This window comes from Canis aureus, chromosome 9 (genome assembly GCF_053574225.1).
Source record: "Canis aureus isolate CA01 chromosome 9, VMU_Caureus_v.1.0, whole genome shotgun sequence".
Taxonomy (NCBI): Eukaryota; Metazoa; Chordata; class Mammalia; order Carnivora; family Canidae; genus Canis; species Canis aureus.
In genome coordinates this window covers 53,853,036-53,870,266 of record NC_135619.1, presented here as the reverse complement: position 1 = coordinate 53,870,266, position 17,231 = coordinate 53,853,036, and the positions used below count along the sequence as shown (strand labels likewise).

Here is a 17,231-nt window from a genome sequence, read left to right as displayed (position 1 = left end):
CTGGGATTGAGTCCTACATCAGGCTTCCCTGCAGGGAGCCTGTTTCTCCCTCTGCCTATGTCCCTGCCTCTCTCTATGTGTCTCTTATGAATAAATAAAAAAAATTTGAAATAATAATAATTTTCCCTATTTCATGAGAATTCTAAGTCAAATGAGCAATTGATAAGTATGTTGGAATCAGACAGGCCTGTCTTTAAATTCTACTAGCTCTGTGACATTGTGATAGTTACTTAACATCTCTGGATCTGGGAAAAGAATAACATTGGGAGGTCATGGCTGTGGAGTAACATCATAAATGTAATGATATGTTACCTGTATATTTCTTAGCACAGTGCCTGGTTTGGTAAATGTTAGATATAACTATCATTGTTATCATTATAATTATTACATATTACCTTCCTATAGAAAGAAGTTAATAGTTTTTGTGACAGCTGTTTTCCTTTTCATGAAAAGACTTTTTTACTTGCTTCTGCATTCAAGCTGTATTTAAGGTAAGTTGGGATGCTTTTGGCTGCATCCAAAAGGAAACTCAAGTCAAACAGAAAGCTGTGGAACCCAAAGTTAGGAAGGAGTTAGAAGATATGGTCTGACTGTCCTTAGTGACTCCCTTGGCTCTGCCCTTCCCTGTCGTTTTCAACTCCATACTAATGTCCCTAGGATAAGGCAACTAGTGCATAGAAAGATGAAAAAAATCTGCATGTGTCTTCATTCACTTCCAAGTGGAAAAAGAAAGTTCCTGCCTACTACCCTCCAGTTAGATCTTGAGATGTACACTGACTGGGAACAGTTTTATTTACTTTTTAATTTTGGGGGGTGGAACTTGATAAGCTGATTCTAAAGCTAAAGAGCTATTGAAATCTGAGGCTATTGAATAAGCAGAAGGTGAGAGGACCAATTGTAACAGGAACAGAATAAAGAGCTCCCAAGAAGATCTACACATATGGACACTTGCTACATGACAGAGGTGACCTGCAGATCAGTGAGGAAAGAGCAGACTTTTTAATAAATGGTGCTGATAAAATTGAGCATCCACATATAAAAAAATTGAAATTATACTATTTTACCTCATGCACAGTAGTCAGTTCCATGTGGAACTGATCCAAGTGTAAAAGGAAAAACTAGAAAGCTTTTATAAAATAATACAGGAAAGCATATTCAAGAATTTCTTATACAACACAGAGCACTAACCAAAACAGTAAAGACTCATAAATTTGCTTAATAATCAAAATTTTCTGTTCATCAAATGATATCATGTTGGAGCAAAAAGAGAACTAGAAATGCATGCAATAGACCAAGGACTATTTTCCAACCAAAGGACTAGTTTCCAAACCACATGAAGAATTCCCACAAATGGATACGAAACAGACACATAACCTGGTGAGAAAGGGACAACAGACTTGCACAGAAACTTCATAAAAGAGGAACTCAAAAGCACGCCCCCTCATCACTAATCAGGGAAATGCAAATTAAAATCGATGCCAACATTACAAGCTGGATATAAAATTTTACAAGATGAGTGTGCCAAATTTTGGAAGTGAGAATATAAACTGAATCAACCACTTTGAACCTGCTTTGGCATTATCCAGAAACAGGAAGATCTGAATATCCCATGACTTAGCCACCCATTCCCAAGTGTATATACCCTAGAGAAACTAATGCACCAATATGCAAGGCCGCATGGTTCTTTACTAACTCCAACTGTAAGCAGCTCAAATGCTCATCAGTAGCAGAACAGATGAAGTCTCCAAGTTAGCCCTTACCCTCTTTACTAAAAATATTACAGTAATATTAATAGCTAATCCTTATAGGGCACTTAGTATATGCTAAATATGGATCTAGGGTTTTAATATAGAAATAATCATTACAAATACATATGGAGCTTAACTATGTGGCAGGTACTCTTCTAAAATAGGCTTCATGTATTTATCACATATTTCATACTTACCCTATAAGAAGGTACAATTAATATCTCCTTTGTCAAATGGGAAACTAAAGTCAAGAAGTTAACTAACGTGGGATGCCTGGGTGGCTCACCAATTGAGCGTCTGCCTTCGTTCAGCTCAGGGCGTGATCCTGGGGTTCCAGGATCGAGTCCTACATTGGGCTCCCTGTGTGGAGCCTGCTTCTTCCTCTGCCTGTGTCTCTGCCTCTTTCTCTGTGTGTTAATAATTAATTATTAATTATTAATAAATAAAATCTTAAAAAAAAAGTTAACGTGTTCAATATCACACAACTAGGAAAAGCCAGGAATCTGCCTTCATGGAGCATACCCGTGAGAAATACCCATTTCTTATCGCAGAACCTTAAGAAAAATAAGCAGATGTGAAGTTAATAAATAAAGAGAGGCTCAAGAAGTTATTACAAAGAGAAAGAAAGAAAAAAGGAGCAAGGCCATTGTGGCATCCACTTGGAGGGGTATCTGGAAACTTGGAGCAGAGATCTCTTTTTTAATAATAGCTTTATTGAGATATAATTCACATGCTATAAAATTCACCCTTTCAAAGGGTACATTTCAATGATTTTTATTATATTCACAGAGTTGTACAACCATCATTACTATCTAATTTTAGGACCTTTTCAACATTGTAAAAAGAAATCTATACCTATTAGCAGAAGGTTCCCCCCACACACACACCTGGCCCTAGCCTCAAGCAACCACCACTCCATGCTCTGTTATGGTCATGCCTGTTCTGAATATTTCATGTAAATGGAATCATGATGTCTGGTCTTTTGCGACTGACTTCTCTTACTTGGTATAATGTTTTCAGGGTTCATATATGTTGTATCTTGTATCATGTGTTGCTACTTCATTTCTTACTGCTGAATGGTATACTACTGCACGGAGATATGTTTTGTTTATCCATTCATCAGTAGATGGGCATTTGAGTTGTTTCCACATTTTGGCTATTATGAATAATGCTGCTATGAACACTGTGTATGAGTTTCTATGTGAACATGTTTTCATTTCTCTTGCGTATATACCTAAGAGTGGAGTTTCTGGGTTGTATGGTAACTCTATGTTTAACATTGCGAGGAAGTGCCAAACTGTTTTCCAAAGTAGCTGCACCCTTTATTCCCACCAGCAATGTATGACGGCTCCAATTTCTCATATCCTCATTAATATTTGTTATTGTCTGCCTGTTTTATTATACCCACCCTAGTGAGTATGGAGTGGTATTCTTACCATGGTTTGGAGCAGAGTTCTTGACTATATGTTGAACTTGACCTTGAACTCAGCAAGGGAAGTCTCTTCTATCCTCAAGCCTTCACCTAGCCTCTGCCAAGTCTCTTAGACCCCTGGTAGGAATGGATTCTTGCCAGGATAGACTCAGGCCCTTCACTATCAGTTAACCTTCCCACCACTCGTGGCTAGACCTGCTAGTTCCCTTGCTGGATGGACACCCTCAAAAATAAAAAATCAGAGTCTACCCACTATGAACAAAAAGTGACTTGTCTTATGGGTGGAGCCTGGCCCTGCCCATTGAGACAGACTTCCATTCTCATGTTGTGAGTTGCTAGAGTCCTTTTCTCTCCACTTTTCTGGACTCCTCTCAGAGAAACACTCTCACCTCTAGAGGCTTCTCTTTATTGCCCTGGAAAAAATTTAATTTGCCTTTGTCAGAAACAGGTGTTTAGGGGTGGTTTATTTGTAGACGGGTGTAAATTCCACCAGCCACACAGACTCTGACTTCTATTATTTAAACGCTAAGATATTCTCAGCCCCTCATCTGAAGGAATAACTCTATATTATGTTTGATGTGTGACTGGGTGATGGGTGTGAAAACTCCTTCTGTTAAGAACTTGTGTTGATGGATTTTGAGGGGTGGTGTCTCAGGGTACATGTGTGTCTAGCGAGTTAGGGAGACCCAGGGATGTGAGTACAGCTGGTGTATGGAGCCAGGAGGGCTTGGCCATTGATTGGGTAGAGTCATCTTTTGTCTGTTAGTGATATGAGAGCTAGAGACACCACCCCCTCTGGGAAGAGGTCAAGGTAGAAGGTCCAAAGGCTGCTGCTACTATCTCTGAGCCCTTTCTCAAGCTCCTCCATCTGCTTAAACAGCTCCCCAATCCCACCCAACCGCCCACACCTCTGCCACTGTCCTTCTGAGCTTCACCCACTAATAGCACATAACCGTGGTCAGGTGACATTAAGGAAAGCATCCTCTGAACTCCCAGGCCTAGTTAAGTGCCTCTTCTTTGGACTTCCAAAGTATCTTGGGCTCACCTCCAGTATGGCACTGCTTCACATCGTGAGGTTACCTTTCCGCACCAGGGGCTGCCAATGTATATGCCTATAGAGGCCGAGAAGATAATCAAAAAGAGTGAAGCAGGTCAGATGTGAGAATAATCCTGGCTTTTAAGCAAAAAAATTATTCATTTTTCTTAAATCATGTAGTAGCTCCCTTGGTCTATCTTTTGATTTCTTTTTAGAGCATTCTAGGTACATGAAGTTTTACTTCTACCACAAGAACAGTGCAATTGCAGCAGCAAATGACCAGTGACTCCCCCAGCCTTGGAAGCAACAGGGGGTGATGGGGTCCGTGGTCCATATTCCCATGTGACAAACTGCCTTCTAGGTGACAGCTGCCATGGGAAAATAGAGGCCCAGTGTTGCCAGCTCTACTGGTTTTCAAAAGCAGTAGGAAGTCTAAATTTTTATTGAAATCTTCCCCAAATATAAAAATTAGTGAAAGGGAATAAAGGGAAAGGAGAGAAGATGAGTGAAAATATCAGTGAAGGTGACAAAACATGAGACACACCTAACTCTGGGAAATGAACAAGGGGTAGTGGAAGGGGAGGTGGACGGGGGGATGGGGTGACAGGTGACGAGCACTGAGGGGGGCGCTTAGCGGGATGAGCACTGGGTGTTATGCTATATGTTGGCAAATTGAACTCTGATTTTAAAATAATTTTTTTAAATCTTCCCCATTTTGAATTGTCTGTATCTAATTCAAAAATTTTAAAGTAATATGTGTGGGGGACAAACAGAATACTTCTGAAGGCCAGATTCGGTCCACAAGCCCCAGATGGACCAGCCTGCTGGTGGTTAGGACTTGGGCTATATAGCATTTCACTGAGTCCCCCAAATTAGCACAGGATCTGGTATAGAAAAAGAAAAAAAAATTTTCTAGTACAGAAAAAGCTAATTTTCTGATAAACGTGATATATTTTTGAAAATATAATATTTAGTACTTGTGGTGACTCAAGCACTTAAGCATTTTCCATTCATTATCTCACCTCATCTTCACTACCTTATCAGGTAGGTAGAGCGCTAAACGTTACACAGCTAGGAAGCAAAGAGAGCAATACTCAAACTCACATCTGACTCCAGATTTCTTAGAAAAGTAGAATTTGGGCAGCCCGTGGGGGGGTGGGGGGGGAGGCACTCAGTGGTTTAGCGCCACCTTCAGCCCAGGGCGTGATCCTGGAGACCCGGGATAGAGTCCCACGTCGGGCTCCCTGCATGGAGCCTGCTTCTCCCTCTGCCTGTGTCTCTGCCTCTCTCTCTCTCTCTCTCTCTCTCTGTCTCTCATGAATAAATAAAATCTTTTAAAAAAAAAAAAGAAAAGTAAAGTAAAGTAAAGTAGAATCTTCCACTTGGGGGCCAGTATGGAATAGTGGTTAAGATCATATTCTTTGGGATGAAGGCCCAGATTGGTCACTTTCTATTTGTCATCTTAGGCAATTTACATAACATCTATGAGCCTCCATTTCTTGGTCTGTAAAATGGAAACAAGTGTTAACTACTCATAGAACTGGCGTAAGGGGGTAAATGAGATAAATGGGCCCAGAAGAGCTCATCAGCAAATAGTAACTATTCTTATTATGCCAGTATTTTTTCCCCTTATGGTTATTAAATCCATAGCTATGCACACACTGCAGCTTCTTAAACCACAAACAGACATATTCTGGTGGAATATCTTGTTACTAGAGAAAAGACAAGGCAATAATGAAAGGAGTCACTTCAGATATCAGATGGCTGCCTTCTGAGCTGGCAGCACACTTGATAGGGAATGAAAGTGATCAAAACAAATGACAGTGCTCAGGGCAGGGGGCAAATTGTTCCCCTGCCAGGCTGTTCAACAGAAAAAGGAATAGTTATCTTGGGTCTAAAGCTTCATTCCCCACTGGAGCCTTACGTTTCAAATCCCCTTCAGGTTAGAGTCAACTTTCAAAAAGAATAATTAAATCCGAAAAGAAATGGGGTCAGCAGGTCTTGCAGTGCTTTTAAACAGGAAATCTCTTAGCTCAAGGAGGGAAGTAGCTGATAGCAAAGCTGCTTTCCTGTACATCAAACCAAAGAACTGCTCAATCCCAGGAAGGAGATGTAAGAACACATTTCACCATATACAAGTTAACCCTAACTTTAAGTAATCTACAGTTGAAAACATTGGTTCTATTCATAAATTGCTATGTTTCAGAACATTTTTGGTTTGCCTAATAAAAATTACTGTTGTATTTAGAAATAATATAAAAATAGAGATTGCACTTATGAAAACAAAGAAATGAAATACCTAGTAATCAATGTCTTGAGAGATAGGTAGTCTATATAAAGAAAACTTCAAAATGTCATTGAAAGATATGAAAGAAGATTTTTTTAAATTATTTATTTATGATAGTCAGAGAGAGAGAGAGAGAGAGAGGCAGAGACATAGGCAGAGGGAGAAGCAGGCTCCATGCACCGGGAGCCCAACGTGGGATTCGATCCCGGGTCTCCAGGATCGCACCCTGGGCCAAAGGCAGGCACCAAACCGCAGTGCCACCCAGGGATCCCTGAAAGAAGATTTTAATAAGTCAACACCTAAACAGTGATCCTGAGACATAAAACTGTAAAGATACCAGCTCTACGTAAATTCACAGTCAACTCAATAAAAACATTCCTACAAGCTTTTCAAAAAGTATTCAACAAGATAATTCTAAACCTAATTTGGAAAAAAATTAATGAAGGGATACTATAACATACTTTTTATTCACTTATTTATTCGTTTTATTAATTTTGCATTTTACTTGACTTCACTTTTACAGCTTTATTGAAATATATTTCACATTCCATAAAATTCACCTTTTAAAGTATACAGATCGGTGGTTTTTAGTATATTCACAGAATTGTGTCACCATCAGCACTACAGAATTTTTCAACACTCTGACAAGAAATCCTTTACCTATTAGCAGTCACTCACTTTTCCCATCGTCCATCCCCACACAAAACAGCCCCAGGTAACTTTTTTTTTTTTTTTCAGTGAGCTCTGCGCCCAATATGGGGCTTGAACGCACAATGCTGAGATCAACAAGAGTCCCATGCTTTACAGACTAAACCAGCCAGCACTAGCCCCCTCCTCTGCAGTAACTATTAATCTACTTTTTGTCTCTATGCATTTGTCTATTCTGGAAATTTTATATGAATGGATATATCTGACCTTTTGTGAGTGGCTTCTTTCACTTAACATGTTTTCAAGGTTTCTGTAGTCAAGAATTTCACCTTGGACAGAGATCTGGCCTTTGTCTTCAGCTTCTGGGAAGTAATCTCTAAACTTGTGAAATATCATGCCTAAACTCTGAGGCAAACAAAAATACTCTGCCACCGGATAGTCTAAAAATATGGTTTAGAGTGAGGCTGGCCACATCAAATAGTCTTAGGGTGGGGACTGAGATCAACCACAAAAGCAATCAGACATACCTACATGATGGAGGCCGAGTAAAAACTTTGGACATCAGGGCTCAGGTGAGCTTCCCTGGTTGGCAATACTCCCTGAATATTGTCTATACCAATGCCAGGAAAGCAATGCTGTCCTGGTTACATAGGGAGAGGTCAACTGGATGCTTCATATTTGGAATCCTCCTGGACTCCGCCCTATGCACTTCTTTCCTTGGCTGATTTTAATCTAGAACCTTTTCCTGTAATAAATCATGAGGATAACACCTTTCAGTGAGTTCTGTCCCTCTAATGAATGATCAAATTTAAGAGGCTTTAGGAACTCCCAATTTGTGATTAGTGTTACAAGTGAAGGTAATCTCTTGTAGACTGCTCCCTCCAACTTTGCATGTGGGCTAATCTTGCTCAAGATTCATTCATGTTTTAGCATGTATCAATACTATAATTCTTTTTATTGCCAAATAATATTCCATTTGATGGATAGATCACATTTTGTTTATCTGTTCATCAGTTGATGAACACTTGGGTTGTTTCCCCTTTGGGGTTATTATGAATAAACATCTGTACTCTAGCTTATGCATGGATGTATATTTTCAAATTTCTGAACTATATACCTAGGAATTCTTGGGCCATAGATAACATAGATAACTCTATGTTTAACCTCTTTTTTTTTTAAGATTTATTTATTTTTTTTTTTTTTTAATTTATGATAGACAGAGAGAGAGAGAGAGAGGCAGAGACACAGAAGGAAGGAGAAGCAGGCTCCATGCCAGGAGCCTGACGTGGGACTCAATCCCGGGACTCCAGGATCACGCCCTGGGCCAAAGGCAGGTGCCAAACCGCTGAGCCACCCAGGGATCCCCTATGTTTAACTTCTTCAAGAACTGCCAAACTGTTTTTGAAAGTGGCTGCACCATTTTACATTACCATAAGCAGTGTATGAGGGTTCCAATTTCTCCACAGCCTTACTAATACTTGTTTTTGTCTGACATTTTTATTTTAGTCACCCTAGTAAATATAGTTTTGATACGCATTTCTCTGATTGCTCATGATATTGAGCAATTTTTTGTGTGATTATTGGCCATTCATGTGTCTTCTTTAAAGAAACATCTATTCAAATCCTTTGCTGTCTTCTAATTGGATTATTTGTCTTTTTGTGGTTGAATTGTGAGAGTTCTTCATACATTCTGGCTATAAGTTCCTTAGCAGATATATGATTTGCAAATATTTTCTCCTATTCTATAGACTGTCTTTTCACTTTCTTGATGCTACCTTTGAAGCACAGAAGTTTTTTTTTTTTTTGGAGGGGGGAGGGTATACTCTTTTTTTTAGTTTTTATTTAAATTTCAGTTAGTTAACAGTGTAATAATAGTTTTAGGTATGATATAGTGATTCAACACTTCCATACATCACCCAGTGCTCATCACAAGTACACTCCTTAATCCCCATCATCTACTTAACCCATTCCCTCCACCTACTTCCTTTCTGATAACCATAGGTTTTGTTCTTTATAGTTAAGAGTCTCTTTCTTGGTTTGCCTCTCTCTTTCTTTCCTTTGCTCATTTTGTTTCTTAAATTCCACATATGAGTGAAATCATATGGTATTTGTCTTTCTCTGACTTACTTTGCTTAGCATAATACTCTGTAGCTCCATCCATGTCATTGCAAATGGCAAGATTTCATTCTTTTTTATGGTTGAATAATATACCAATATATGTGTGTACAAATATATGTGTGTATATATGTATATATATACACACATATATGTAGCAATACACACATACACACATCTTTTTTATCCATTTATCAATCAGTAGACATTTGGGCTGCTTCCATACTTTGGCTCATGTAGATAATGCTGCTATAAACATCAGGGTGCATATACCTCTTTGATTTAGGATCTTTGTATTCTTTGGGTAAATATCTAGTAATGCAACTGCTGGATCATAGGGTGGTTTTAACTTTTTGAAGAACCTCCATACTGTTTTCCAGTGTGGCTGCACCAGTTCGCATTCCCACCAACAGTGCAAGGGTATTCCCCTTTCTCCATATCCTTGCCAATACCTATTGTTTCTTGTGTTGTTGATTTCAGCCACTCTGACAGGTATGAAGTGATGATGTCTTACTGGAGTTTTGATTTGCATTTCATTTGATGAGTGGTGTTGAGTATCTTTTCCTGTGTCTGTTGGCCTCTTTGGAAAAATGCCTATTCATGTCTTCTGCCACTTTTAACTGGGTTATTACTGCTTAGGGTGCTGAGTTTGTTAAATTTCTAATAGATTTTGGATACTAACCTTTTATTGGGTATGTATTTGCAAATATCTTCTCCCATTCTGCAGGCTGACTTTTAGTTTTGTTCATGAGTTCTTTGCTGTACAGAAGCTTTTTAGTTTAATGAAGTTGCAATAGTTTATTTTTGCTTTTGTTTCCCTTGCCTCCAAAGACATACCTAGAAAGAAGTTGCTATGGCCAGCGTCAAAGAGGTTATTGCCTCTTCTAGGATTTTGATGGTTTCCTGTCTTACATTTAGGTCTTTCATCCATTTTGAATTTATTTTTGTGTATGGTGTAAGAAAGTAGTCCAGTTGCATTTTCACATGTTGCTGTCCAGTTTTCCCAATACCATTTGTTGAAAAGACTGTCTTTTTCTCTTTGGATATTCTTTCCTGCTTTGTCAAAGATCAATTGACCATATAGTTGTGGATTCATTTCTAGGTTTTCTATTCTGTTCCATTGAGCTATTTTTCTGCCAGTACCATACTGTTTTGACCACAGCTTTGTAATATAACTTGAAGTTTGAAATTGTGATGTCTCCAGCTTTGCAAATTTCTTCTTCAAAGTTGCTTTGGCTATTTGAGGTCTTTGTGGTTCCATACAAGTTTTAGGAATGTTTGTTCTAGCTCTTTGAAAAATGCTGTTGGCAAGCCTAAAGCCAGCAGAAGGAAGGAAACAATAAAGATTAGAGCAGAAATAAATGATATAGAAACAAACAAAAAACAATTAGAACAGATAAATGAAACCAGGAGCCGGTTCTTTGAAAAATTAATAAAATTGATAAACCTCTAGACAGACTTATCAAAAAGAAAACATAAAGGACCCAAATAAATAAAATCACAAATGAAAGAGGAGGAATAACAACCAATACCACAGAAATACAATTATAAGAGAATATTATCAAAAACCATATGCCAACAAATTGGATAACCTAGAAGAAATGGATAAATTACTAGAAACATATAAACTACCAAAACTGAAGCAGGAAGAAATAGAGAACTTGAATGGACTGATAGCCAGCAAAGAAGTTGAATCAGTAACCAAAAAACTCCCAAAAAAGTTCAGAACCAGGGATCCCTGGGTGGCGTAGCGGTTTAGCGCCTGCCTTTGGCCCAGGGCGCGATCCTGGAGACCCAGGATCGAATCCCGCGTCGGGCTCCTGGTGCATGGAGCCTGCTTCTCCCTCTGCCTGTGTCTCTGCCTCTCTCTCTCTCACTGTGTGCCTATCATAAGTAAATAAAAATTTAAAAAAAATAAAATCTTTAAAAAAAAAAAAAAAGTTCAGAACCAGATGGTTTCATGCATGAATTCTACCAAACACCACTTAAAAAAGAGTTAAGGGTGGGATCCCTGGGTGGCGCAGTGGTTTGGCACCTGCCTTTGGCCCAGGGCGCGATCCTGGAGACTCGGGATCGAATCCCACATCGGGCTCCCGGTGCATGGAGCCTGCTTCTCCCTCTGCCTGTGTCTCTGCCTCTCTCTCTCTCTGTGACTATCATAAATAAAAATAAAATAAAAAAATAAAAAAAAAAGAGTTAAGGGGATGCCTGGTGGCTCAGCAGCTGAGCGCCTGCCTTTGGCCCAGGGCGTGATCCTGGAGTACCAGGATGGAATCCCACATCAGGCTCCCTGCATGGAGCCTGCTTCTCTCTCTGCCTGTGTTTCTGCCTCTCTCTCTCTCTCTCTCTCTCTGTGTGTGTGTGTCTCATGAATAAACAAAATCTTTAAAAATAATAATAATAAAATAAATAAAAAAGAGTTAATACCTATTCTTCTCAAACTATTCCAAAAAACAGAAAAGGAAGGAAAACCTCCAAATTTATTCTATGAGGCCAGCATTACCCTGGTACCAAAACCAAATAAAGACATCACCAAAAAAGAGAACTAGAGGCCAACATCCCTTATGGACATAGATGCAAAAATTCTCAGTAAAATACTAGCGAACCAAACCCAACAGTACATTAAAAAAAATCATTCACTATAATCACTATAATTCCTGGGCTGCAAGGATAGTTCAATATTTGCAAACCAATCAACATGGTATACCACATTAATAAAAGAAAGTATAAGAATCATATGATCATTTCAACATATGCAGAAAAAGCATGTGACAAAGTACAACATCCATTCATGATTAAAACCCTCAACAAAGTAGGTTTAGAGAGAACATATCTCAACATAATATAGCCCATATATGAAAAACCCATTTCTAGTACTATGCCGAATAAAACTGGTGAGAGTGAACATCCTTGTCCTGTTCCTGACCATAGAAAAAAAGCTCTATGAGAATGTCCTTATTCCTAGAAGATGCATGCCAAAGCGTTTGGGGATGAAATGTATGCAACTTGCTTTCAAACAGTTCAACTTAACAACAATGACAAAGTGTGTGTGTGTGTGTGTGTGTGTGTGTGTGTGTGTATAGTAGAAGGACAGAGAGGGAGGGAGGGAGAAAGCAAATATAACAAAATATTAACAATTGTTGATATCTTTTAGCAAAAATTCCATAACGTAGTCTACTAACAGTCCATATTCAAATTTGTCTCATATGGCCCAAGAATATCTTTACAGTTTCCCCATCTGAACCAGAATCGAATCAACCTTTTATTTATCGCACTTAGTATGTCTCGTCCAGCTCTTTTCATCCATTCTATTACTTTTTTCTTTATAACTTTGACATTTTGAAGAGTCTAGGCCAGTCATCCTGTAGAATGGCTCACATTCTGGTTTTTCTGTTTCTTTGTGTTATTTATCTCTTCCCCTATCTTCCGAATTTCTTATGAACTGAAAGTTAGATCTGACTTGATAAGGTAATTGGGGAAGCAACTAATGTCAGACTATCCTTCTAAAAATAATACCAGTGATCATGGCATGATATCTCCATTATAAAGTTACACTTTTTCTCTTGCAGTTTCTAAGTAATCTGTAAGTCTGGCCCCTTTAACTATACTTTAATACAAACTAATACTTTGACTCTACAAAATATTTAAAAATTGGGAAAGCATATGAAAGTGAGGTGGGTTAATCAAGATAAAAAGCTTCTGCACAGCAAAATAAACAGTCAACAAAACTAAAAGACAACCTACAGAATGGGAAAAGATATTTGCAGATGACATATCAGATAAAGGGCTAGTATCCAAGATCTATAAAGAACTTCTTAAACTCAACAGCAAAGAAACAAACAATCCAATCATCAAATGGGCAAAAGATAAGACCAGAAATTTCACCAAAGAAGACATACACATGGCCAAAAAGCACATGAGAAAATGCTCCGCATCACTGGCCATCAGGGAAATACAAATCAAAACCACAATGAGGTACCACCTCACACCAGTGAGAATGGATAAAATTAACAAGACAGGAAACAAATGTTGAAGAGGATGTGGAGAAAGGGGAACCCTCTTGCACTGTTGGTGGGAATGTGAACTGGTACAGCCACTCTGGAAAACTCTGTAGAGGTTCCTCAAAGAGTTAAAAAATAGAGCTACCCTATGACCCAGCAATTGCACTACTAGGTATTTACCTCAAAGATACAGATGCAGTGAAAAACCGAGACACCTGCACCCCAATGTTTATAACAGTAATGTCGACAATAGCCAAACTATGGAAGAAGCCTGTGTCCATCAAAAGATGAATGGAGGGACAGCCCAGGTGGCTCAGTGGTTTAGTGCCGCCTTCAGCCCAGGGCCTGATCCTGGAGACTCGAGATCGAGTCCCATGTCAGGCTTCCTACATGGAGCCTGCTTCTCCCTCTGCCTGTATCTCTGCCCGCCCCCCTCTCTCTCTGCGTGTTTCATGAATAAATAAATAAAATCTTTTAAAAAAGATGAATGGATAAAGAAGCTGTGGTCTATGTATACAATGGAATATTACTCAGCCATTAGAAACGACAAATACCCACCATTTGCTTCCACGTGGATGGAACTGGAGGGTATTATGCTGAGTGAAGTAAGTCAATCGGAGAAGGACAAACATTATATGGTCTCATTCATTTGGGGAATATAAAAAAATAGTGAAAGGGAATAAAGGGGAAAGCAGAGAAAATGAGTGGGAAATATCAGAGAGGGAGACAGAACATGAGACTCCTAACTCTGGGAAAGGAACAAGGGGTAGTGGAAAGGGAGGTGGGCAGGGGGGTTGGGGTGACTGGGTGACGGGCACTGAGCGGGGGGGACTTGACGGGATGAACACTGGGTGTTATACTATATGCTGGCAAATCGAACTCCAATTAAAAAATATACCAAAAAAAAAAAAAAAAAAAAAAGAAAGACTCTATAAATATATAAAAAAGAAAGAAAAGAAAGTGAGGTGGGGCAATACTACTTTTCACCAGAGAATGAATATAAGTAAAGCAGCAATAACTAAAGCATAATGGCATCAGAGCATAAAAATACTGGTATTGCAATAAATAAAACATCCATCATATAAAAGAATAGAATGTTAACTGGAAGGTAACTTAGAAATAAAATTAAGTTCAATTGCCTCACTGTACAAATGCAAATCTGAAGCTCAAAGAAGCTTAATGAATGTTAAGGCCAATAAAATTAAGGCCAGAAAACAGTGACTGTTTTTTTGAGCATTCGCCCTACCCTGGACATTGGTCTAAGCACTTTACATGGTTACCTCATTTAATTGTCCTGACAATTTTACAAGAATGGGTTATACTTACTTTCCCCATTTTTTTGGCCAGTAAGAAAACTGAGAGAGAAGTGGCATGCCCAGGATGTGCAGCTAGCAAATAAGGGAGCTGGGAGAGGACGCCAGGAAAGCTGACTTCAGAATCTGTGCTTAACCGCTCCACCCTACCACCTCTTGAGTTATGTCACTTGTGGCTATGGAGTCACAACTAGTTAGGAATCAAGTTAGGCCCTCACTTCTCTGGGAACGAAATCTCCCCTCTAAACGGCCAAGAGTGGAGTGAGCTGATGGGTCCCGGCAACCAGGGACTGCACAGGGCTCTCTATTTGAAGCAGGCAGCTGCTAATTACCTGTGATAATGAGGGATGAATGCTGCAAGGAAGATCCAGCACAGCAGAACACAAGCCCCCTCCCCCACAGAACTGAATAAAGTGCTTGGCCTTAGGGTATAATATCGTATTGCTTTTGCAGTAGATGTGCCTTCTTAATTATGTTTTGTCAAGATTGCTATTAAAGTCTGTTGCTATTCTCTATACACCCCAAGGACAGTGAGGGACCACGACTGGTAGAAATGCTTCACATGAAAGTGCCTCTGTGAGAAATGAGAGCCTCGTAGAGGCACTTCTCCGCCCCTTCCTTTCAATCCTGCATCCCAGGTCTGAGTCTGTATCTTACCAACTTCCCATGTTAATTACTTTCACCTTGTCCTCGGTGGCCTCCTTTGTCTCTCATCACCATAGAAACCCACTCTGACTTAAGAACCGTCTTTCTTGCCAGTTTCTATGACCCAGCCCTCTATTTAAGTCCTCCTTCAGCTCCGAATCACCTGCTGAATTAAATCTAAGCTCCTTGATCTTGGCTTCCGGGACCTTCTCTAATTTGCTCCTTTTTTATTCTCTTTTTAGAGATAATACATTCCTGGAGCAGAGGTTAAAGCAGATCAATGTCAACCAAAATATTAACAGTAATAACTAATATATTTACATAGCGCTTTAGAGTTGAGTGAAATATATTCACCTACATTACCTCAATTAAGTCCCAAAATCGCTCCATGATCCACGTACAGCAGGCAACATGGTCAGCATTTTAAGTTTGATAAAATTGGGGCCCAGAGAAGTTAAGTGTCTTGACTGATGATAACAAAAGCAAAAGAAATGTAGACAAAAATTAAATTTCTCTACAACTTGCAGCCCACTGATAAATTCTTGAGACAGAGTACGGCATTCCTCAAGGAACTCACAACTGCCTCACTGTTAATGCTTTGCTAAAGGCAAAAAGCAACTTTAGCTTGACAATAGCCAGACCTCCAGGATCCCATAAATCTTAACATATGAAAATCTCTTTAGAATTTTCCTTTACAATCAACCGCCTCCCCCATTTAAGAGTATATAATCAATCTCTCCTCACAATCACAACGCAGCTCATCCTGCCCACAGGTCCTGTTCTGCTTTGATAAAACCTTTTTTGCTCCCAAAACATCTCAAGAATTCTTTTTTGAGGGCAGCCCCGGTGGCGCAGCAGTTTAGTACTACCTGCAGCCCAGGGTGTGATCCTGGAGACCTTGGATCAAGTCCCACATCGGGCTCTCTGCATGTAGCCTGCTTCTACCTCTGCCTGTGTCTCTGCACCCCCCCCACCCCCCCTCTCTCTCTCTGAATAAATAAATAAAAAATCTTTAAAAAAAAAAAAAAAGAATTCTTTTTTGACCATTCACTCCTGACCCATATCACATCACTGACCATGATAACACAGTTTATTGGTGAAGTATAGCTTGAATCTGTATCTTCAAACTCCTAGATCATGCTTGCTACACTACATGATGTGATCAATAATCCTGCATTTAGCAAAATAGTTTTTTTTTTCCCCCTTTTGGCTTATATCCTGTGGTAGACAGGATTCTCAGATCTATCCCAAGATCTCCTCTTGGCCCACCCCTCACATACATGCCCAGCATTAATCCCTGGGGCTGTTAATACATGTCGTTATAGGGCAAAATTGACTTTGAGACAAGGAGATTATCTGGATGGGCCTGACTTAATCAATGAGCCCTTTAGAAGCAGAGATTCTTCTCCAGCGGGTGGCAGAAGAGAAAGTCAGAGATGTGACGCAGCTGACCTGGAAGAAAGCAAATGTCCATAATGGGAAGGCCTTAGAGAGGCCAGCAAGAGGTGAGGGTGGCCCCCACTGACAGCACACAACAAAACAGGGACCTGAATCCTACAACTGCAAGAAACCAAATTCTGCCAACAACAAGAATGCACTTGGCAATGGACTTTTCTGCAGAGCCTCAGCCTGATGAGATCCAATCTGGCCAACATTGTGATTTCCGCCTGTGCTACACTGGGTAGAGAAACCTGTCAAGCTGTGCCAGCCTTGACCTACAGAAATGTGAGCTAATAAAACCACTAAGTTTGTGGTAATCTGTTACATGACAATAGAAAATGAATGCATTTTCCATTTCCTTTCTAACAATAGACAGAACTAGACCAGGCTTTTTTTTTTTTTTTTTTTAATTGTCAAACAGTAAAACTGACTTTTTTGGTATACAGTTTGATGAATTTTAACAGATATATAGATGCATGTAACCATCACATTCAGGATATAAAACAATTCCATCACCCAAAAAAACTTCCTTTGGAGGTCACATCTGCTCCCCACCTTTATTTTTT

The 17,231-nt window shown here is 39.5% G+C and overlaps 1 protein-coding gene across 11 annotated transcripts in view; it reads right to left on the bottom strand.

Moving 5' to 3' along the window:
- ADCK1 (aarF domain containing kinase 1) overlaps positions 1–17,231 on the bottom strand; it is a 147,284-nt gene that overhangs the window by 124,363 nt on the left and 5,690 nt on the right. For 6 of the 11 annotated variants that reach the window (XR_013386580.1, XR_013386581.1, XM_077910186.1 and 3 more), the window contains exons 2-4: positions 15,589–15,692; positions 9,949–10,579; positions 4,226–4,292 (exon numbers count right to left, since the gene is read on the bottom strand). The exons of 1 other annotated variant lie outside the window; for it this stretch is intronic. The gene's annotated coding sequence lies outside the window, so the exon portion shown is untranslated. The remainder of the gene's footprint in view (positions 1–4,225; positions 4,293–9,948; positions 10,580–15,588; positions 15,693–17,231) is intronic. 4 more of the 11 variants (XM_077910175.1, XM_077910177.1, XM_077910178.1 and 1 more) reach the window with 2 other exon arrangements.